Source organism: Rattus norvegicus, chromosome 1 (genome assembly GCF_036323735.1).
Source record: "Rattus norvegicus strain BN/NHsdMcwi chromosome 1, GRCr8, whole genome shotgun sequence".
Lineage (NCBI taxonomy): Eukaryota > Metazoa > Chordata > Mammalia > Rodentia > Muridae > Rattus > Rattus norvegicus.
The window spans coordinates 37,579,098-37,604,411 of record NC_086019.1 but is presented as its reverse complement, the minus strand read 5'-3'; the positions used below and the strand labels follow the sequence as shown (position 1 = coordinate 37,604,411).

Genomic DNA, 25,314 nt, shown 5'->3' with positions numbered 1-25,314 from the left:
CTATGAACATAGCGGAGCACGTGTCTTTTTTATATGTTGGGGCATCTTTTGGGTATATGGCCAAGAAAGGTATAGCTGGGTCCTCAGGTAGTTCAATGTCCAATTTTCTGAGGAACCTCTAGACTGATTTCCCGAATGGCTTTACCAGTCTGCAATCCCACCAACAATGGAGGAGTGTTCCTCTTTCTCCACATCCTTGCCAGCATTTACTGTCACCTGAGTTTTTGATCTAGCCATTCTCACTGGTGTGAGGTGAAATCTCAGGGTTGTTTTGATTTGCATTTCCCTTATGACTAAAAATGTTCAACATTTCTTTAGGTTTTCTCAGCCATTTGGTATTTCTCAGCTGTGAATTCTTTGTTTAGCTCTGAACCCCATTTTTAATAGGGTTATTTGTCTCCCTTCGGTCTAACTTCTTGAGTTCTTTGTATATTTTGGATATAAGGCCTCTATCTGTTGTAAGATTGGTAAAGATCTTTTCCCAATCTGTTGGTGGCCATTTTGTCCTAACCACAGTGTCCTTTGCCTTACAGACACTTTTCAGTTTTATGAGATCCCATTTGTCGATTCTGGATCTTAGAGCATAAGCCATTGGTGTTTTGTTCAGGAAATTTCCTCCAGTGCCCATGTGTTCGAGATGCTTCCCCACTTTTTCTTCTATTAGTTTGAGTGTATCTGGTTTGATGTGGAGGTCCTTGAGACCCGAGGAACGTAAAACTGCACCTGAATACATTAGTGGTAAAGTAATTGAAAGTATACCAAAATAATATACACCAATTTGTTACCTACACACACACACACACACACACACACACACAAATATGCACACACACATCTGAAATATATATATATTTACTTTTATATGACCATTATTTCACTTGATGTGAATATTTAGTAATATAATAGTCTAATTACTGTGAAACACAACTATTATATACTCCAAAAATAGGGCTGGAATGAAAAAAACAAACAAGCAAAACCTGGGTAAATAGGATTTTTTTAAACTTCACTCTAGTCTTCTTTGACTACCATTATATGTGAAGCATACTGTTGGCCAAAATCAGTATCTATGAAGAAAGAACAAAAGAAAGACTGAAATGATTCACTTATTTTTAACTACATTAACCATCTTTCTTCCCAAATCTTCCTGAAACAGATCAAAATATATTCCACTCCACTCCAGAAAATGGAATTCTAGGGTTTCCTTTTACAGAAATGATCTTTCCAAAGTGTTCCTACTTCCTGCATTACAATGAAAATTTTGTTGCCAAAGGCAAAAGTCAGATCCCCTTACCTTTCTTGATACATCACTCCCAAACCATGCGTCCTTTGTAGTCTGATCCCACAAAACATAAGGAGCTATCCGGATAGATAACCTGTGAGTGTCTAAATTATTCGTGGATGAGTCTCTTATTATTACTAATACGCAAATGAGATGCTTTAGAAGGATAAAGTTTGCCTGAGGAATCTTCAGTAGAAGTCTAAACAAAGAAAAGGGATAATTTTATTTTAGACCATCTGAAAACTAATGTTAGTTACAAAACTAACTATGAAGAAAACAGGGCAAATGTTTTTAGACCAACTCATAGTGTCACCAGAATTCAAAAGAAGTATAATATACAGCTAGAGTACTACATAAAATATTTTCTGCGAATCATTTTACTGTATAAAATCATGGGAACATTTTAAAAGTATGAATGATTTTCTATGTAATAGATATTTGACTGCTTCCTACAGAAGCCAGAGGAAGGTGTCGGGATATTGGTATTAGAATGAATGAGATTGTTGCAGACCATGTGTGTTCTGTGTATGAAAACATCTAGTGTTATTAAACATCAATCCATCTTCCCAAGCACCATGGAGTGGAGACACATTTAATATCTAATGTAGTGTAAATCCATGTAACATTCTTGTGACACTCTAGAACATAGGGAGCAGAAAGCACTCTAGTGACCCTACACAATGCGTTTATAAAAGCTTCACTACAGCAAGACAGAGATGCATGGTGCCTGGGTAGCATGTGGAGCTCAATGCTTCTGCTACACACAAAATCATTCTCTGGAGTATTGCACAGAAATAAGATTCAAAGAAGTCAAAACTATACCTGACCTAGACTGTTCGAGGTAGTTATATTTGAGAAAGAAGTATTCAGTAATAACTTCATGTTCTAATCAATGACATATATTTAGCATGTGGTATATTCACAGTAACATGGTAATAATACTAGGATGCAAATAATCCACAGGTATTATACACACCTCCTTCTTTTAATTTGTTTCACACAGGAACTAAACCAATACTCTAGGCTGACCTGCACACAAGGTGTTGCATAGGCTGTCTTCTAAACTGTGACAGTTATAAAGGAGAGGACACCCAGGTGGGATTACAGACATGGCTCAACACTCTAGTTTGAGAAATGAACGTATTTAAAAAGTGACAATACGTGTCTGTGCTAAGGAAACCTCTTGGCATGGGACATCACTCCAGCTTATAATACTGTAAACACAAGCATATGACCTTACAAAAACACTGCTTCTATATTGGTACAGTTCCCCAAGTGCTTTCTGTATCATTACCTTTGGATGGCATTAATTTTTCCAACCAGAGGTCCTTCATCTGGGACGCTAAGTCAATTCTCATATAAGTCAGAAGTAAGTAAACTTCCTTCAATGTTTGCAATGAAGTCCTTTTTTTAAATGAAAATAAAAAAGTAATGGTCAATGTACACTTTAGAAAGAACATGAAACAACAATGCCAAGCAACCAGAGCTTCCAGGGACTAAGCCACTACCTAAGGACTATACATGGACTGACCCTGGACACTGACCTCATAGGTAGCAATGAATATCCTAGTAAGAGCACCAGTGGAAGGGGAAGCCCTTGGTCCTGCTAAGACTGAACCCCCAGGGAACTAGATTGTTGGGGGTAGGGCGGCAATGGAGGGAGGATGGGGAGGGGAACACCCATAAAGAAGGGGAAGGGGAGGGATTAGGGGGATGTTTGCCTGGAAACCGGGAAAGGGAATAACACTCGAAATGTATATAAGAAATACTCAAGTTAATAAAAAAAAAATCCATCTTCCCTATTTTGTGTTAGTTTCCTCTATCTCACTTTGGGTGGCTTTCAGTAATTGATGGCTTTTACCTTAAGAGACATTTCATTTATTGTATTTCTATCCTTTGCATTTTTAGTCCCTATTTTAGAAACCACGGATTACTTGCATGTGCAGGAAAAATAATGTATTCTTCTAAAGGCTGAAATATAGTAGATTCCACATTTTGATGATTTTTTTGTGAATAAGGTAAGACAAAGATTGAGGCAGATTTCAGTACATATACTTATTTCTTCCAATATGTCTTTTATAAAAGGTCATCCCTTACTCTGTTGTTTTGCCAAGAATTAATGTATAGCAGAGAGATGGATGAATTTCTAGACACTGACCTCTTTCCTTGATTGCCGTGGTTCTAGCTTGGTATGCCATTATTGTATCTTGTTGGTAATTCCTTAGTCAATTTTTAGTAACACTGGTTCATCTACATTACTTGGACTTTGGTATCAATACTTAATTTTGTTATCTTTTAAAAAGGTTACAGAGAGTCATAGAGATAGTTCATCAGGTAGAGGCCTTTGCTGCCAAAGCTGATCACCTGAGTTTTATCTCAAGGACTCCATGGTGGAAGAAGAGAACAGACTTCTCAAAGATGGTCTCTGACCTCCATCAACACAGCATGGTAAACATGTGCTCTCACACACAAAGAAAATGAATAAATTGAAGAGTTATCTCATTGAGGATATAGCCATTGGAACTTACTTGAAATTATATTAAATGTAAAGATCAATGTGCAAATTGAAAAAAAAGAACATGAAAAGCATTTTTATTTAAAATTAGCAGTTTAGACTAGTGATTCTCAACTTGGGAGTTATAATCCATTAGGGGTTCACATATCACATATCTTCCATGTCATATATTCTCTCCATTTTTCTTTATAATTCTTACCAATAGCAAAATTTTAATTGTGAGAAAGCAGCAAAATGATGTAATGGTTAGTAATTACCAAACCATAAGGAAATATATTAGTGTTACAGTATTAAGATGGCTGAGAATCATTGATTGAAAGCATATTACATAAAAGACTCGCAAACTTCTATCTCCCCAGAATCTTGGATCAAATGTGGAACCTATATGCAGGACCTTGTGTTTTCTTCCCTAAGACTTGAATCAATGAAGCAGTGTCCTAGTTGCTATAGCAATGAAACAAACGTATGGTCTGTTCAAATTGCCTCTCCTGACTTCTAGTCCACACCATGACTTGCAATCATAGATCTGCACTCCACTTCCCAGCCCAAAGCTTTCTCTGCCTTGAAAAACGCCAGATGCTATGTGGAATATCCAGACAGGAACCTATCATAACTGCCCTCTGAGAGGCACCACCCAGCTGCTGACTGAAACAGGCTATGTAGAGCCACAGCCAAAAATTGGATCTTATGGATCAATCAAGGGCTTGTATGGAAGAAATGGGGGAGAGATTCCATGACCTGAAGGAGATAGGAACTCCACAGGAAGAGCTACAGAATCAACTAAGCAGCACCACTTGGAGCTGTCAAAGGCTGAATTAACATCTAAAAATCCTGCAGAAGCTGCAGCATGACCTACAGCACAATTTCTAGCAAATGTAAAGCTTAGTCTCCTTGTGGGTCCCCCAACATGTGGAGCAGGGGCTATCTGTAAGCTGTTGACTGTGAAAACCTGTCCCTACCTGGCCTTAGGGGGAGAAGATGTGCTAAACCTGAAGAGAGTTGATGTGCCTGGGTAGGAGGACAACCCAAGGGTCCCAATTCAGCTCAGGGAAGGAGAGAGACCCTGTGAGGGGAGAATAGGTAGGGGGCAGCATACAAGACATAAAATGAACAAACAAAAAAATGTAAAATGATGATGACGACGATGACGATGATGATGATGGTTTAAAAATCCACCAAAATAATCAAACCAAAACCAAAGTCCTCTTCTTGGAATAGGCAACTATCAAAAAATGACAGCACCCAAAATTAACTCATCCTGACTGTATAATTGTTGAATCTGTACTTTAGGCTCACACAGCGTAAAGCTGTTGTATACACGTACACCTTGCTTACAGACCCAGCAGGAATAGTGGTGAAGCTTACTTATTTTCCATGTGAGAAGGTCTCACAGTTCCATGTCTTTTTCTTAAAATTTGTAAATATTCAACTATTTAAATTTAGTTGTAAGCATCAGATTGTTTGAAGGACAGAAACTGTCTTTTGCATGAAATACAACAATGAACTTTCATGTTGTACTAAGGATAGCAAGCCATAAAAATGGAAGAATCCCAGGTGCCCTTGTACCTGTAAATTGCTTTGAATACACATGGCTAACTTCAGTAAGGTCTTAAGTTTCTGGCAGTGAGAATCAGACACACTTGGCAAGCTCAAAGGCCAAGGAAGGATCATTCAGTACTTTTGCCTAATGTTAGTAAGCATAGTTAATCCCAGAGCATTATTTTTACTATTTATGTCTGGGCCATAGCTTCACAGACTTCTGAAAGGAGAAATCAGATCATGGCCCAAGTAAAAATAAAACAATGATATTTGCTCTAGAGTCACTGCAGCTCCCTGGCAAGTTAGGAGTGTTAGTGTGTTAGACAAGTTAAAAGTAGGTTAGGCTAATACTTGAATATTTGACATGGAATTAGAATGGCATTTTCTGGCAAAAGTGAAAGTGCTGGATTATTTTTTGATTGAGAAGGAAAACAACTTCCTGTATATACAAGACAGAGGGTAATATTCAACATCGATAGCTTATTGTAGGTGAGTGTTGGACTTGTCAATTTGAACTGTTATTTGTGAAGGATATTTTTTGGTAAGTATTATTTAATACATTCATTTGATAAAGCACATTTTTACCACCATTATAACTTGTTCAGCTATTAATTCACAGGGTATGTTCAGAGGTGAAATCAGTGGGAATATTTGTAATGCCCAACTAAAGCCCATCTGATATATGAGGATGTTAACTTCCAACAGAAGCTCTTCTCCTGTGTCTTTATGATGAATCTTTGGGTTTGTCAGACTTTTACCTGCCATGCCTCTTATCAAGAGGTCACGTGTCCATAGTTCTTGGAAACAGTCATCCTCCTGTAATCTTAAGGACAGAAAGCACATATGCATCTCTAGAGGGATGCTTAATGTTGGTGACATGAAAACCTTCCTTACCTTCAAGACAGATGCTATTACAAGCATGCATTCTTTCATCCATTCAATGAGTTGTTCACTGTCAATCCTCTCTCTGAGGCACCAGTGTGAATTTTCAGGTAGAATTTTGAATATGTGATCTGATTCTCGTCCTTTCCCTGCAATTATGGATGACATATCCTGTGTGGGATAAGGATGTAGTATTAGAGATCCACACCTGAAGTACAAATATGTCTTTTATTGTGAACCTGAGCAAGGACAGTTTTGGATGCACAGCTATAACTGAGAGGAATAAAGTAGTCATTGACCTTTTTTTCTGTTTTAGCTTCCAAATACATTTTCTTCCCTAATCCATTTTTTCCCCAATTTGTAACATCATGGTTTTGTTGGACTTCTGTTCCCCAAAGCATTTTGGTGAATGGTCCTGTATTACTTTGTGTTTCCTTCTATCAATATCTTTCTCGAGCCTGGCATCTTAAGTAAATATTGGGACATTTCCCTTCCAGAGATCAACTCACTATTTTACTTACTGTTTGTCCTGGCATGTATTATGAATCCTAACTTTTGTGTTTTGAAGAAATATTTTTTCACCATATTTCTGAGACTTTTATATCCTTATTCTGTGACTTCTTAATTTCAACTATGTCTACAGATGCTTACATTTAAAAACCCAAGCATATTTCTATCATTCTTCCATAATTTACTCTGTAAACATGACTACCATGCATAGGTTTACTCCACTTTAAATTGATTACACGAATACAAACAAGGTTACCAGAAAATTCTGCTCTAAAACACCTAAGAAATTGGCAGTAATGCTCATGTGTCAGACAGGATAAATTTGTTCACAAACAGCATAAATTCCTATCACAGCTATAGTGCTAAAAGAGATGTTGGATACTAAAGATATGTTTCCAAAGACGTTTAATAACTCATTTAAAATAGATTAAGCCATATTAGATGGCATTTAAATATAGTCCACTAGCATAAATGATGTTAATATATATAAAAAAACCAGTGTGTTCATCTAATTCATTGATCATTTAAAGGAAAAGCCTACAGATATTTTTCAGTATTGAGTACTTTCAGAGGCAATGATATTAAGGTAGATTCCAGAGAAATGTGGAGTCATAAAGAAGCTGCAAGACTTTACAGTTGGGTAATTAGTGGGGCACTTCCATAGAATTATTTCCTCCAACATACTGGTGGGTTTGAATCTTTGATGCAGTCAGTGCAAAACATGGGAATGGTATTTCTTCTCTTTTTCTTTCAATTGCATTATTCAAAATACAGTAGAACTTATTTCTGTTTTAAAATGATCTTACTCTCATAGATCGATTATTTAAACATTCCTCAGTTTGATTAAATAGCTTACTGAGGAGAAAGATGCTATAGAAAGGCAAAATGATACTCACAAGTTTTGGAGCAGGCAGCTTTCTGTCGACATAAATGCTTGTAAGATTTTTGCCAAATAAGCATTTCTTTCTTGGTGGTGTTGGATCAGAATAAACTGGTGGCTTGGTATGTATATATATATAGCCTTTCTGTTTCTCGCATATAAGAAAGACGGGAAATCATTTTTGAAACTGAACTCTCTTTAACCTTGTATATCCTTTGCATTTATCACACCAAATCAAAAAGAAATATGTGTTAAAGTACTAGAAGCATAGAAAACATCAAGTAGGCACATAATAGTCAAAGGCTAACTGAACATAGAAATAAAAATACGAAAAGCTATGAATGAAAAAGACAAAGTCACACTTAACATTAACTACATTAGACTAATACCTGAATTTTCAATGGATATTCTAAAATATAGTGGGCCTGCATCAACGCTCTCCGTGTTTTCAAAGAATACAGATACTAGCCTAGACTTTATTACTGAGCGAAAGCATCACTCATATCAACAAATAGGAGAAACATTACATAGGTTAAGCACCACTAAGTCATTTCTCATCATCAATCTTGGTCAACAAAAGGCAAACAGCAGGCTGAAGATAACGTACATATACACAAGACGACAGAAATGATAAATAACCCTGTAGTCATTCGAAAAAGAGGGGGAAAAGTATGTGTCAACAAAAAAATAACAAAGACCCATAAATACTGCTCATTAATAACTCTAAGCATTAACTGTCTCACACCAATAATATACAGATTATCAGTTTGGGTCAGAAAGCAGGTTTCATCTTTCTCCTGCATCCACAAAATACACTTGTTTTAGATAAAATCGCATACTCGTGTTTACGATGCAATTGCCTATATTTCTTTGTCTATGTTTCAGGTGCCATTTAATTTTCCATGTTCATTGGTGTTGCCTTGTTCAGTTAATGTTTAGGAAGTGATGTTGGTGAGGCTTTATGGGTGAGATCAGGGGAACATGGCAGAAGACTGGGAGGAAAGAAGTTTAAAAAATCACTTCTACAATATTGTTTCTCCTAATAACATCAAGAGTGTTATAAATTTTATCAAGCTTTCAAAGGATAGAATCAAAATGTTACTACAGGATGGTCTAGAATTTTTACTGTTTAAATCTCACTGATTCATGAACATGTGGGAATCTTTCCATTATCTGATATCTGTTCAATTTATAAGATATTTTGTTTTGTTTTGGGTTGAATTTTTTTTTCATTTTTTCTTTTGTTTTTGGTTTTGTTTTTTTAATCATAAAAGCCTTTTATTTCTCGGTTAGAATTTTCCCAAGAAACTTAATACTTTTAAAAGTTACTGTTAATGACAGGTTTTCATTGATTTACTTTTCAGTAAGTTTGTGATTTTTACAAAGAAGGAGTACTCACTTTGTGTGTTAATCTTGTATGTTGCTACTTTTGAAAGAATTTACAAGATATCTGATTATTCTTATGGAATATTTAGGCTCACTTATGTTTACTATCATATGATTTTCAAAAACACATACTTTGAATTCTGCATTTCTAATATATGTCCCCTTGGTCATATGCAGTTTTAATATTATCTTATTTGTTTACATATGCTGTATGAAACAAGAGTAAGTTGAGTATGACCAAAGATCAGCAAAGGAAGCCATTGGTACCATAATATTTCATAAATAACTTGATGAGGGGCAGCACACACTATAAGGAAATTCTAGGTGATAGAATCATTATCATCCTTGCAGACATAAGGCACTCACTGTTAAATATTCTTCAATTAACTCAATATGGTAAGCATTCTTATTGCTAGAAATTTCAACTTTTGATGTTTTAGACTATTGTCAATTAAGGCTACTTGCAGATGTGGAAAGAAGAAAACTAAAGTAACCAAAAAGAAGGAATTGTATATTTATATAACATTTATATCATATTACTTTAGGAAAATGAATTTATCTTGTCAGAGAGGAGTGAAAATGCGTGACTTGGACAAGTCAAAGGACCTGCACGGATGATCCTAAAGAGAAATAACAAGATACCAAATGTTGAACTTTAAAAGCATACTTAGGAATAACATTTTTTTCTGAGAAACCAAATGAAAGATCCAGAACCATGTTCAATTCTATGGTAAAGAAAATACATTTAAGTCTAATCAAAGAACAGTTGTTTGGAACTGAGCTGTTAGTGTCACTTATTGAACCTATTCTGCTATCTTGCCATACTGGTTATCATCGTACTTTATAGGTATTACAGGTGGGTACAACTATCAATTGCTTCCCTAACGTGTCAACTTGCCTACTGTTTTATCTACCTTAGAACTTTGATTAAACCTAGAGGCTTCTAAGACATATCCAGGTAGATTGCTGAGATTCCTTTTAAGATTTATTTGGCAACTGGCACTCAAGCCACCAACCTTGAGAGAAATCCAAGTGCTACCTGACACATCCATATTTTGGGGGAAAGCTACAGGAAGTACTTTAACAATTTGTAGAATTTCTCTCACCAGGATTGAAATCATGGCTGGAGGTAGAAATCTAGTCTGATTTATGTAGCTAGTTTGGTCATAAACTTTAAAATTGATGACATTAATTTAATAAATTAGCGACGTTCCTTACAGCATTTAAATATTAGTCTTATATGTACCAACAATTGGGGCCATCATCCTACATCAAAGAAGCCTCTTTGTATAGAAAATGGAGACCATTACAGAAAACAAAAACTTGGACACAATGAAGAGATAATTGCATTACGAAAAATCCAGCACCAGTGAATACATGTACATTAGAGCTAAATGCTCTGTAGCTCAGGGACCATTGTAGAAGAGGGCTTACAAATACTGTAAGACCCAGCATACTTGAAAGTCTGTTTTGAAATTGCCTCTCATAAAAATAGGTGCAAAATCACAATAATAGCAATGTCACTGCAGTGTTAAGGCAATGGTCAAAATTTTGCTTGTCAAAAGTTATAGGCAGCTAATTATGACTGACAGAATATTATTTTTACCAGAAATGACCTGCATATGGATTGTCTAATACATACTGTATATCATGGAAACCATATTCACAAACAGAACAAAATGAACTCAAATAATATTCATATTTGTAAAGATAAATATATACCTACCTACATATATATATATATAAAAACATGTACAAAACAATATTGAAATGAGTATGAAAGTGCAGTGACTGTGATGGACTTAAGGGAGAAAAGTCAGGCTACAGTGCTATAATTCAATTTTTGATAAAAATTTAAAATCATACTAGTAATAAATGAAAACATTGTAAACTTATAGTAATGGGAGTTCAGGAAAGAAGAAGAACAGCAAATATGGAAATTATCAATTTCTTTACTGGAGGTTTTCTCTAAGATTTCCATTTCTCAAATTTGGATTACAGACACTTTTGAGATAGACAAACCATGAATAAACAATATTTCATGTTGAGGCCTCAGGTGATGAAGAGAGATATAACAAATATGCTGTATGCTTTTGTGCATTTCTCAGTGTACGTAATGCATGCATGCATGTGTGTGTGTGTGTGTGTGTGTGTGTGTGTGTGTGTAAAACACATGCAGGTCACATCACTGGTGATATATATTTAGAGATTAATTAGAGCTTTGAGCTTATTAACATATGAGGAGCCTCCAGTATTAGTCTTTCTCTGTGTCTCTTTTTTTTGGGGGGTAGGGGGAGTGTCTTTTGATCATTACTGAACAATATGTCAGAAATATCTGTCCAATAAGCTTCTGTTACTGTATCTGACTGCCATCTTTATTCAGGTAGAAACTTCTCGTTTAGAGATGATTGTGCTACAATACCTACTTTTGTTTGTTTTTTAATGTATGTTTTGATGACCCAAATTCATGTCACAAAGTCTAAATCTCAATTGCTTTAGACACTGGATTATCTTTTCAGGTCATTTTGTATATTCTAAAACCATGATCCACCTCTAAGTTCATCATGTGTGATGATTAATTTTGATTGTTAATGGAATTTTATTCATAACTTTCTATGGCACGGGATTCTATGCAGAATTCTGAGGGATCATTCAGTGTCATTAGCTTCTGGCCACACATTGGTAACTGAGGTGGGAAAATTAGTATTATAACTGCGCTGTAGAGGCAGAGACTGAAAATTTTTCCAAAGACTGTGTAGGACCATGAACAAGGCACATTGTAGTGTAAGCAATAACCCAATTTAATAACATTTGTTATAATAGCAAACAATATGAAATATGCAGCATAAAATAAGTACAATGAGTGGAAAGTATTTGTAACTAATACGGTGAAATATAAAACTAACATAGGATCTTGGAATAATTCTTCTAATATGATTAAATGGGAGGTAGAAGGGAACATTAAAATACAATGACCTTAGACCTTCTTAAATCATCCACTACCACTTATATGTGGCAGTTGTTCTGTTTTGTCCTACTAAATGAAACATAAAGTGACATCATCAGACAAATATTCTCAGATGATAGATTCACATCACTTAAGATAAGGGTAATATTTGGGTGTATTTTCTTAACTCTATAGAAAGAATTACTTCAGTTAAAAATGTATTTGAATTTGTGTGCTACCACCTGATAATCAGGTGAGTTTAATCTGTTTATCATACTTCTCATAGGTTTTGTAGTGGATCCTGTGCAAATACTTTTACCAATGATAAGATTTTGACAAATATTGTTTCTCATAGGATATTAAACAAACATTAGTATTTTCGTGCTAGGAAACCAAAGCATGTTGGCAGTGATGCAGGGCTTAATCTTGCAGAATGTTTAATCAATTTTTAAATCCAATCATTGTTTCTAAATGATCTTATCAAAAATAATAATTTCATATCCAAGAAATTCTCTAACTTAAGGACCATGGGAAGAAAGGGGGGAAATATAGGAGACAATATTGGTGGATACTCTAAATAAAGAATGTGTCATACATACCTGAATGATGTATCCAGATGTATTTCAGTATATGAGTACATATACATGTGTGTGTATATATATATATATATATATGATGTTTAAAAACTTTTCCCACACTCTCTCAAATCATCATTTTGTGTCCCAAAGCTTCTCTGATATACACAAATTTATGACATCATGAAATGATTTGATCAAATGATTCCATTCATTTGATGAATAAATAAATCTTGTCTTACCTGTAGGACCTTCTTCCTGCAGTGCAGCATATGAAATATTAAATTTTTCATCAATATCATTGGTTTTCCAGTTGTGGTCAGCTATGGCTTTTGTCATAATAGGAGATTTTCCAGAATAATTTATTGATTCTTTGTATGTCTTCAGACTTTTTGTCAATGTGTTTACTAAATATATCATCATTTCCAAATATTTGATCATAGTTGTCAATCATAATTTGTATAAGAGACATCTGTAACACCACAAGGCAAAAACAAGATTGTCATTTCACATAGTTTACAAAATAAATTTAAAAATGAAAAGAAATACTAGGAGGAAGATTACAGACAGGAACCCATGCAATGAAGTCTCGAAATGGAGACTCTAAGTCTTTTGCATCTTTATACAACTTGTTAAAATTTCATGCATATTGCAAAGAACAGAAGAACTACTTAACCAAAGCAACATTTCAGAACTGATATGCTGCAAAAAACTGTGAGTGTACCAAATTAATGACTGCTGTGTGTTACTCTTTTGTGTGTGGGTGGGGGTAGCTGTTTATTGTGATGTTTTGAATGGGATGCCTCTCTAGTTCCAGACACCGCAATACCCTCTCGTTGACAATTCTCTGGTGCCTTGGTCTGCCTGGTGACGAGTGCCACTGCTTAGAATTTGTAGTTACAAAAGGTAGGTGCCCATTTTCAATGTACTTTCTCTGCTACATTTTTGCTTCCCAAGATAAGAACCATCAGGTCTCAGCTTCCTGTTTGTTTTTTCTTCTTTTCTGCAGTTGTGCTCCTCTGTCATGACACTGAGGTGCTATACTCGCTCAGCATTTGTAGGTCCCAAATAACCACCTACTTCAGTAAGTTTCCCTGGTCATGTAGTTTTATTTTTTATTGTTTATTTCATTCATTTACATTTCAAACCTTATCCCCTTTCACAGTTTGCTTCCACAAATCCTATATCTCCTCCCCTGACTCTATTGCAGTTTTCTCTCACTTGACCACACACTCCTGCCTCAACACCCTATCATTCCCCTACCTTAGGCCATCAAGCCCCTCAGGACTAAGCAGCTCCCCTCCTAGTGATGCCAAATAAGACAATCCTCTGCTACATATCAAGCTGGAGCCATGGTTCCCCCATGTGCACTCTTTGGTTGGTCTTTTAAATCCTGATGTTTTATTAAGGCAATAGAAATGTGACTGAGAGAAGTTGGTGAGAAGAGGGAGTCTTAATTGAGAAAATGCCTCCATCAGATGAATCTATTGTATAGTGAAGCCTAAGGGATATTGTCCTGATTGACCTTGGAATTTGTAGGGCCCAGATCTCCAGGATGGTGCCACCCTTGAGTTATTAATCAGAAAAAGAAAGATATGAGATACAAGGCAGGAGGCAGTGCTCCTACTAGGCTTCTGCTTCAGTTCTTGCCTCCCTGTTTTATTTTTGGCTCTGACATTTCTCAGTATTTAACTGGTAACTGCAAGTATATTGTGGAGTGTAACCTGTCTTCCATTAGTTGCTTTTCATCAGTGTTTTGTCACAGCAATTGTAGAAAATTATGATACTTCCTAAATTGAACAACACTGGTAAGTTACTTTTCTTCTGAGATGATGACTTAGGTTAGGCAAACTCTATTCATCACATATGTTTCTCCTCAGCATGCACCTCAGTTTATTTTTGAGCAGTCCTGCACAGGATAGTCTTATTTTATATGCAGATTGTACAGGATAGTTTTGCTTCTTTGTTTTCATACCTGACCATACAAAAGAATATTTGAAAAGAACTGTCCATAAAGGAAGAATCTTTAATAGTTATAAAGAGTGAAAAATAGGGGTTGGGGATTTAGCTCAGTGGTAGAGCGCTTGCCTAGCAAGCGCAAGGCCCTGGGTTCAGTCCCCAGCTCCGGAAAAAAAAAAAAAAAAGAAAAGGGGAAAAAAAAGAGTGAAAAATACATTTAATTGTTTCATTTGGACTAAACATGCAGTTTGATATAGTCTTGGATTTTAGGTTTCCAGTACCTTGGCAATTAGAAATTAACTAAAAAAGCTACGTTTCTAGTTCAAGCCAAGTACAGTCCTGAGCAAGAATCTTATTCAAGGTATCCCTTGGGCTATCATCCTCCATTGTGAGTAACATCATGATATCTTCTTTCCTGTGGACCTAATAACAAGGTATAAGTTAACATGTAGCTTGCTTTCTGTCATATTTACATTTTCTTTATCTTTTATCCTTTTCAAAATATGTGTCCTTTATTAATTCTCTGAAATTTCTAATCATGCTACCAAGTAACTCTCATTTCATTTTTCAATCCTTCCATATACCCCTTGGAAACAATCCCCCCTCACTAAATTTCAAAAATTAAAATTAAATAAAAATTTAAATTTAATTTAAAAAAATTAAAAGTACAGTGTGTGAGATGTGTTGTGCCATAAGTGGTCACACATTATACCCTCTTGTCCAAACAGATTTTCTTGCAAATGTATAGTGAAGTAAGTCTGGTTTAAGCTCTCTGTATTTTACTATACTCTCAATACTGGAACGTCCTGGAGATGCCTCTCCCTCTATATCCTGGTATCTTGCTGTAGCCTTTAATCATTGTGATCCTGCAGCTTTGAATCTGCAGGATCTCCCCCATCATATGCTCCAGCAGCAGGATCTAGGGCCCCTATATATATGTAGTAGATATGCAGCTTGATCTTCAGTTATGTCCCCTACCAGTTGTATGTACACATGCAAACTCACACTCATACACACACTCACACACACACACACATATGTCCCCTAGCCAATATGCAGATGGCTCTGACTCTGTAGTCTACAACTGGATTGCTTTCTTTTATCTGGGCTGCTTTGTATGGCTTTAGTGGAAGGTGATTCACTTATTCCTGTTGTGAACTGATGTATGAGAGTGGGTTGGTGTCAATGGTAGGTCTACACTACTGAGGTAAAGAAGAATGGAGGGAAAAACAGGTTGTAAAGATGGGACTTGGAGGAAGGGACTGCAATCAGGATATAAAGTAAATAAATGAGTGAAGAATATTGATGTATATGTGTTTATAATAAAATTAACAGCTACAGTATACCTGAGGATCATAAAACTGTACCTGAAATAGGTTAGTGCTAGAATAATGGAAAGCATACAAAATAATATACAATTATTCATCATTACATATGTATATACAATACATATACTAATACATGCACATGTACAAGTACACTTACACGTATATGTACACATGCAAACACACACTCATACACACACACACATATATGTATACACACACACACATATATGCAATGTGCTTTAATATGACCAGCAATTCACATGATGTGAATATTTAGTAATATCATGGTCTCACCACTGTGAAACACAACTATTCTATACTCCAAAAATAGGGCTACAGTGGAAAAAACAAACAAAACCTAGGTAATCCAGATCTTTTAAAATTTCACTCTAGTCTTCTTGGATTACCATTATATGTACAGATTATTGTTGGCTAAAACATCAATATCTAAATCAATATCTAAGAAGAAAGAAGGAAAGAACAGTAGAAAGAAATGATTAACTTACTTTAAACTACATTAAAAATCTCCCGTCCCAAATCTTCCTGAAATAGATCAATACATATTCTACTCCACTCCATAAGAATGCAATCCTAGGGTTTCCTGTTAGAGAAATCATCTTTGTAAAGTATTCCCAATTACTGAATAATAATTAGACTTTTGTTCCCAAAGGCAAATTTCAGATCCTCTTACCTTTCTTAAGACGTCACTCCCAAATAATGAATCTCTCAAAGTCTGACCCCACAGTACATGTGAAGCTATGCGCAGAGATAATCTGTAACTGTCTAAATTATTCATGGAAGAACCTTTTATTATTACTAATACACATATGAGATGTTTTAATAGTATAAAGTTTGGTTCTGGGATCTGTTGCAAAAGGCTAAACAAAGAAAAAGGAGAATTTTAGGTTAGACCATCTTGAAAATAATGTAAGTTAGAAATCTAACTACAAAGAACAAATAGGGTAAATGTTTTGTAGACCAACTCATAGTATAACCAGAATTCAAAAGAAGTAAGAATATATAGCTAGAGTATTACATAAAATATTTTCTGCAAATCACTTTTCTGTACAGAATCACGGAAAAAACATTTTTCAAATTATTTATGAATTTCAGTGTACTAGATGTATGACTGCTACCTACAGAAGCCAGAGGAACATGTCAGGATCCCTGGTAACAGAATGAATGGATATTGTTGCAAACCATGTATGTTCTGTGTGTGAAAACATCCAGTGTTATCAAACAGCAAACCATCTTTCTTGCTACCATGGAGACACATTTAATATCTAATGTATTATGAATCGATGACACACCCTTATAACAATCTAGAACATAAGGAGCAAAATCACACTCATGACTCTACTCAATGCCCTGGTATTAGAATGAATGAAGATTTTTGAAAACCATGTGTGTTCTGTGTATGAAAACATCCAGTGTTATTAAACAGCAAACCATCTTTCCAACCATAATGGAGTGGAGACACATTTAATATCTAATGTTGTATGAATCCATGTAACACTCTTGTGACACTCTAGAACATAAGGAGCAGAAAGCACACTTGTGACCTTACAAAATGCAATTATAAAAGCTTTGCTACAGCAAGCCAGAGATGCAGGGCTCCTGGGTTACAATGGGAGCTCAAAGCTCTGGTTAAGTATGAAATCATTCTATGTATCACACAGAAAAATGATTCAAAAAAGTCAAAGCTATACCTGATCTAGACTTCTCTAGGTAGTTATAGTTGAGAAAGAATTCAGTAAGAGATTCCTGTTCTAATCAATGACACATATTGACCATGTGAACTATTCACAATACCATGGTAACAATTCTAGGATGCAAGTAACCCACAGGTATTATACACACTTACTTCTTTTAATTTGTCTCACACAGGAACTAAACCAATACTCTAAACTGACCTGAACATGCGGTGTTACATAGACTGTCTTCTAAATCATGACATTTATAAAGGAGAAGGCTCCCAGGTAAGATTACAGACATGGTTCAACATGCTAGCTTGAGAAATGGGAATGTTTAAAAAGTGACAAAACATGTCTGACCTAAGGAAACCTCTTGGCATAGAACATCATTCCAGCTTATAATCCTGTAAACACAAGCCTATGTACCCTACAAAAGCATTGCTTCTATATTGGTGCAGTTCCCCAAGTGTTTACTGTATCATTACCTTTGAATGACATTAATTTTTCCAGCCAGAGTTCCATCTGGGATGCTAAGCCAATTTTCATAAAAATCCAAGGTTAGTAAGCTTCCATCGATGTTAATAATAAAGTCCTTTTTTATTGAAAATAAAACAGAAATAGTAATGGTTAATGTACATTGTAGAAAGTACTTGAAAAACATTTTTGTTTAAAATTAGCAGTTTAGACCAGGGATTCTCAACTTGTGGGTCATAATCAATACGGGGTCACATATATTTTCCATATCAGATATTCCATCCATTTTTCTTTATAATCAAATCAGGAGCAAAATTTGAATTATGAAGAGAAGCAAAATGAAGTAATGGTTAAGAGTCACAAAACCATGAGAAAATATATTAGTGTTACAGGATCAGGGAGACTGAGAATCATTGGTTGAGATCGTAGTTCCCTAAAAGATTCCCAAACTGCCATGGCTCCAGAATCTTGGCTCAAAAGTGGAACCTATATGCAGGATCTTATTTTTCTTCTTCCCTAAGACTAGAATCAATGAAGCAGAGTCCTAGTTGCTATAGCAATGAAGTAAGCCTACCGTCTGTTCAAATTGCCTCTCCTGGCTTCTAGACTACAACACTCCTTGCAATCATAGATCTCCACTCCACTTCCCAGCTTATGTAGTCCTGGCTGACCTAAACTCACAGAGATCCTCCTGCTTCATCTTCCCAGTGTCGGGATTACACACATGTGCCACCATGACTAGAATGTCTCTCCTTGAAATCGGGATATGTTTTACATGTTAATGTTGGTGTTGTACATACAGTATACTTAAAGACTGCAATTTGGAGATTTTCTTGTTTATGAAGCTTCCTCTGGACCCTTTCCCTATTTTTAACATGCCTGCCTGTTCACATGGATTTGTAGATGTCCTACCACATGAGTTCCTTCCCCGTTACTAAATCACATGCCCGAGAATCAACTTAATGAAGTGGTGTATGTTGGCCAACAATTGGAGGCCACAGTCCACCATGGCAGGTTGAGCAGCTGTCTATATATTATCCTCTCTGAGAACGCAGAGAGCAATGAATACTTATGCTCCACCCCCTTTCTCTTTATATACAGTCAAGGCCTATTGATTGACCAGTGCTGTTCACTGTTAAGATCCATTGTCCAACTAGCCTGACCCCAGTAATCTCTCAGGGTATCCAGAAGGTTATGTAATCAAGGTGTGGTACATTTCTTCAGGCTCTTCTTTTTTTTTTTTTTTCTTTGTGGGTTTTTTTTTTAGACAGGGTCTCACTCTGGGCTGAAGTTGGTCTTCACCATGACTTATTCTCTGTCTCCAGGTTGTTAGAATTACAGGGCCTAACAACCACATTTGCCTGGAAATCTCCACAGACCTAAATCTATTTGTTTCTTGGTGATCAAAACGAGACTCTAACAATGGTCAAGCTAGGCCCAATGTCTTTGCTCCCTTCCTGCTGCCTGCTGATTGGAATGTAGAAGTCTCAGCTATCTCTCTAGTACCATGGCTTCCTGTGTTCCCAGCCCCCCATGACAATAATAGACTAGACCCCTGAAAATGTTAAGCCAGTCCCAATTAAAATTTTTCCTCTGTAAGTGTTGTCATGGTCACGGTGTCTCTTCATAGCAATAGAACATTGGCTACGACACTGGTACTATGTCTGATCTTAAACAACTGTAAACTCAATCAGGCATGATGTTAGTAGAACATCCAGGTGAGATGATGTTGGGGCTACAAGCTCACAGAGAACCCCAACCAACAGATACCTGTAAGGTCTCATGGGCAGGTCTCTGTTTTCTTTAGTGTCCTCTTTCTGTCTATCTTACTGATTTTTATTCTCCCCATGAACAGTGTGTAAAAATACATTGCCTTTACTTCTAAGTCATCCTTAGCGTTCTCTTTAAGGCCTGAGTTTATGGGTCAAGGTTTCTTACTAGAATCTTCACCTTTGGTATATTTCTAGTCTCTGGACTCTTGGGCCCTGAAGAACAAAATAAGAACCAGGTTCTCAGAGACTCTCAAAGAGAAGAAATGAAGTCCATGAACTCAGTGAAAATTTTTACCAACCAAAAGTCAAACTGATTCAAATCAACACTGGCCCACTAAATTATCAGAGCATCTTCAAGAGAGAAAGCTCCCAGGACTGGGGACAAAAGTTGAAACTTGAGCTTTTAATCTCATTTCAGATGAAAGCGATGTGGTCTGGGAGTCAGAGGCATGAGGGTCTCTAGGTTGTGTTAAGTCTGGGCTGTGCATTGAGAGCCTTTCTCAAAAGAACAGCCATAAGGAAGTGACATGGAAACAAGCTATCATCTCAGGGGATGTCACTTCATATGATTTGGTGACTTAATCTTATGAAAAGAAACTCAGACATGGGGTGACAGTCTAATGGCAGAACCTTGTCTAGCACAGACAAATAGAAGGACAGGAAGGAGGGAGGAAGAAGGGCCAAAGATGAGCGATGCTACAGGCATTCAAATGTTAAGAATGCTATCCCCAAGAACTGGAGGAAAGCTAGTTGTCCCACACTGTAGCAGTGCTTACAATTTACTGCAGTTCAGAAACTGGAGATGATTGTCCCTGTGTTGCTGTACAGAAAGGACTGGAACAGTAGCAAAGACAGTGGCTGCGCCCATTTCCTGGGTGCTTTAGAGCAAGACACCTTCTGGAGAGGTTTCCAAATATAAATGTCCAAGTGGTACTTCTGAGCTTAAATTTTCATAGCTTAGGTAAAATCAGATTTTTCTTATTTCCAAATGAAGTTTTGAAGGTTTTCAAGTTGTTCCTCTAGATGGTGCCCAAGTGCTTGAATATTCTGACAGTGAACCTCTTCAGGCATCTCCCCAGTGGTCAAGGTTTAATATGGGAACAGTTAGTTCTTTTTACACAGTTCTTTTTGCTTGTGTGTGTGAGCTGTCCCTTGTCGACAATAGCTTTCTGTTTTCCTCAATGAGAAGTGTTGCTCATTTGTGAGCCTTCATTAAGTCAAAGTGAAATGGTTAAAAATATTTATCCTGTTTGAATAGGCTGCATCTTTTTCACAACTCATTAAAAAACGACAACAACGATAACAAGACTCTGGCTTTTGAGATGATGTATACTAATTCACATAGTTTACCTAGCTGTAGTGCTATATGAAGACTACTTAAAAGGCAAAATAAACTTGGTTTGTATTTAAAAAAAAGTTTCAGAGCTGCAGAGGAACAGCCTTTAAAGATGCTACTGACATAGAGACTCCAGGCTCAGCCTCAGCCCATGAAGAAGATAACAGAACACAGAAATCTTCCTGTTCCTGCTAGCGCTGTGGCAGCGCATACATGCCTTCCTGATGCATGGGGAACTGAGATAGGAGAGCCTGGAGTTTGAGGCTACAAAGGGAGGCACTGTGCTTTCTCATTACCAAGCCTAGTATAGGACAAATCAGCACAACTCAGAAATCGGTCTCTCCCGCTCTTGCAGTTGCAAAGGGAAATGGGATGTAGCTTTGGACAGTTCTCAAGTTCCATCTGGGTCTCCCCTCTCCAGCTCTGAGTCCAGTCTCGCCAGTTTGTTGGATGTGAATTCTATGATCCCAAATTAATGTGTAAAATATTTTTTCCTATAATTCAGCTTCTCATCAAAGCCTCTAAGAACCAGAAGCTAAACAAAAAGCCACAGCTTCTTAAGAACTTTTTACTTCTTTTGTTTTCAAGGGCCCAGGTCACCATCAAGGAGACTAAACCTGGGGTAGGAAGAGCATGAGAATGTCTCAGAGGTATTGGGCCTTTACTGGGAATATCTTTTCAGATACCCCTGGAATGCTCTGAACTCACAGGCAGGGGATTTAGAGGTGGGACTCTTTATCCTAGTAGCTAGATGTGGAAATGGCACTTCCAAGTCCTATTGGGGATGGCTTGCCCAGGGAGCTTGGCTCAGTGGAGTGTAGAATGAATGCCAACATTAACAATAATTCTGGTCCAAGTGCAAATGTCTGCATCAAGTCCTCAAAAAATCCTTTTATGGTCCATTTGTTTGGACACACCCTGGTTCCAAACCTTGTTTTGCCACAGGACCCACATTGTTAGAAACATGCTAGCTTGCTGAAGACTTGGCCTGCTTCTGCCTTCTGTTCTGCAACACTGACTGGATGCTAAGATTCATTCTTAGGCACTGTGACATTTGAGCCTTTGCAAAATATATTATGTTTATTCACGCCCCCCTCTCGTTGTGTGTGTGTGTGTGTGTGTGTGTGTGTGTGTGTGTGTGTGTGTGTGCACTTGTGCACATGAATTCCACCGTGCACTGTGTGGCATCAGTGGATAACTTTTGGGAGGAGTTCTGTCCTTTGGACCTGATTCCAGAGGTCACACTCAAGTCACCAAGCTTGGTAGCAAGTTCCTTTACCTGATGAGCTTGTTGGTCCAGTCTGAGCTTTCACTGAACCCTTAGCCCCTCTTTCCCCATAGCTACAAGAAAGCAATCTCTGCAGGGTTACTTTTGGTCCTAAGTGACTTTCTTAGGTCCCAACAGCTAAACATTTTAATTAGAATTCAACATAGTAACTCAATTGCTAAATTTAATAGGAATTACAGAATGTGGGCTTTTCTGATTCTTTTTTGCTTTCCATATTCTTAATTAAGAGTCTTCTATACAGTAAAACAGTCATCATTTGGACCTATTTGGTTTCCTTAAGATATATTTTTAGGAAGATTTTACGAAGTTTGGATGTTTAATTTGCTCCTCAAATACCAATTTTCAAACTAGGAAGTGAGTGTTCTATGAACTTCACATGAGAACTCACTCAATAGATTTTTTTAAAAACGCTTTTGAGTCATTTGAAAGCTGTTTCAACCTCCTTCTTTGCAGGTCTCCGAATTCCTGGGAGCCCTTTCATTTTCCTAATGAGAAATCAGACTGTGGTGGAGCAGTGGATGCACTGACACTGTCTCTCCTCTTGCTGTGCCTTCCATGCAGATGCCTGAAACCTTGGAGGAGCTGAATGGTTCAGTTTCCTTGTATCTTCCAGAAGAAAACACCATCCAGAATCCTTGTGACAAGCACTCGCTTGCGATTGAGCAAGTGTCATGTTGCCTGTCATCTGAAAAGCAGCAGAGAAGCATCATCATTGTGTCCCCACTCTAAAAACAAAATGCAAGTCTCTGGGCATGCTGGTGGCATCCCACACTCCCCCTGACCTGCTGGCTCATCCTGCTGCATAGGACATCATCTGCACATGGAACTCCTCGGTCTCCACCAATGGTTCTTCAAGTCTCAAGTCATGTACATTTTCAGACCATTGAGCTCCTCTGCAGGATACTGGTGCTACTAAGGCTGGAGACGGTAAGACATGTGCACATCCAGTGTATCCTCAAAGGCTTCAGTCCTTCATGAGTTCTAGGTTACCTTCATGGGTCTCATCTTTCTTGTTATCTTCTATGACCAGAGATCTACTCAGACTGCCTTTCTAGCAGGTCCTCAATGAGGTTCAGGCTCAAAACAAGAACCAAGGATAGTGACTGATGGTGCTGGAGGATAGCAAACATCCAATAACCAGCAACATAGAAACTTCACAGGACTCTGTGGACTGTGTGGATGACAGTGCACATCCTTTATATCTAATCTCCAGGTTTCAGTGACTTCTGTTTGCTACAGTGAATGGTCTGAGCCTTGTCTAGTTTACTACCAGGCACAGATGGAGTTCTTAGAACTCCCTTTGAAAACATTTAGACATGTGTAGAAATCAGGAAGTAAAGATTGAGTGCTTTGAAAGACACGAGCCCTGCCAATGTAACTATACAAGTCCGGTGTTAACTTACTCCATGACGTTCACCTTCCCTTCATGTTTATCTTCGCCTCCCTTTGAAGAATGACCTACAGCAAGTAACTTGCCTTCCAAAGCCTCTGACTTACAGATCCATAAAGAAAACTATGAATTTTAGATTTCAAGTACTAAGTATTATTCAGAGTTCTTCAAAGAAATAAGAGAAATAGAAGCAATTATATATGTCTCTCTCTGCATGTGTGTTCTCTATACACAGTCATATGATGCACAATGTTTTTTTCAATAGTGTATTTCACACTCAAGCTACAAAACTGCCTAGGAACAGTTTCCTCAGTCTGCATTCCAGCCCTTGACTTACATGTGGCTCTCTATGTGTGTCTACTTGTAAAGTCAGTGTTATGTTTGTAAGAAATCTCAAAACTGTAGAGCTCACAGTGGAGATCTAGTCAGCCTGACAGCCTGAGAATTAAAAATGTCACTGACAGATCAATCCCCCAAATCAAGCTAGGATCAACCTTCACCTATATTCCTTTTTCTATTCAGCCAGCAGCAACTGGCCAGATATCACACATACATACACACATACACACACACACACACATACACACACACACACACACACACACACACACACACACACAGGAGCAGTTATGTCCTTTAGTCCACCAGTGTGGATGCTAAGCTCTTTAGAACACTCTTCCAGATACTGTAAGACATACTATTTAGTCAGCACCTGGGCATCCCATGCCTGACCAAGTTGACGTGCAATTACTAATCACATGATGTTCCCCAAATACAATGGCCTCAAGAACAGGAACTGAAAATTAGCAAAGCTTTACGTCTCAGTTCTAAAGCTGAGGGTATCAATATATTTTCTGTTAAGAAATCCTAGACTATGTATAAACTAAACTTGTACTGAGATGCTGATGCTACAATTAGAAGTGGGAAGAAGTCACTTTTGAACTACAAAATGAGGATTCCAACTTACTAATCCAGCCTGATGGTCTAACTGCAGTAGTAGAGACAGAAAGTCAACCATCCAGTCATATGTTTGAAACACAGAACACAGTAGAACTGCTACCTCTCTCTGTCCAATACTGGAAAAAAACAAACAAAACTGGTGACTTGAATATGTGGCGACTGAAAGCACGCAGCCCAGAAGTGTAATTGATAAGATATGAAGTTCTAAGAATGTAAGACTCAGCTCTGGTCTCTTTCTTGTGACAAGTCCACCTTTAAGTAGGGATTACTCACAGAGACCCAAAGCCACCTGTCAGGCAGACAAACTTCCCTGAACCTGAGATCAGGGTATGCCCTGCTTAAATGTTTGCCCTAAGCAAAAGTCAGGGGCTTCATACTGGCTGTCTCACATTACTAGGATAGATATCCTAGGGTTTGAGGGGTTGTCATTGAGGAAGTGATGTAGACAGAGCTTGTTCATCAGAAACTAGACTGTCCACACACCTCTGTGAGAATCCTCTCACGATGCACTACTGAGCTGGGGTGGAGACTAGCAAGATAAAGGCAGAGGGGGTTGGGGTGTGGATATCAAATTTTCTCTGGTATCTATTAAAGTCA

At 37.3% G+C, this 25,314-nt stretch overlaps 1 long non-coding RNA gene across 9 annotated transcripts in view; it reads right to left on the bottom strand.

Annotated features, from left to right (window-relative positions):
- Positions 1-25,314, bottom strand: part of LOC681177 (similar to GTPase activating protein testicular GAP1) — a 106,047-nt gene that overhangs the window by 4,774 nt on the left and 75,959 nt on the right. For 6 of the 9 annotated variants that reach the window (XR_010058926.1, XR_010058925.1, XR_010058927.1 and 3 more), the window contains 8 exons: positions 17,983-18,089; positions 16,495-16,681; positions 16,310-16,404; positions 12,759-12,988; positions 7,625-7,821; positions 6,231-6,389; positions 2,577-2,686; positions 1,295-1,481 (listed from right to left, as the gene is read on the bottom strand). This is a non-coding gene — a long non-coding RNA (similar to GTPase activating protein testicular GAP1). Of the gene's footprint in view, positions 1-1,294; positions 1,482-2,576; positions 2,687-6,230; positions 6,390-7,624; positions 7,822-12,758; positions 12,989-14,756; positions 14,899-16,309; positions 16,405-16,494; positions 16,682-17,982; positions 18,090-25,314 lie in introns of all 9 variants that reach the window. The other 3 variants (XR_010058923.1, XR_005497935.2, XR_010058921.1) reach the window with 3 other exon arrangements.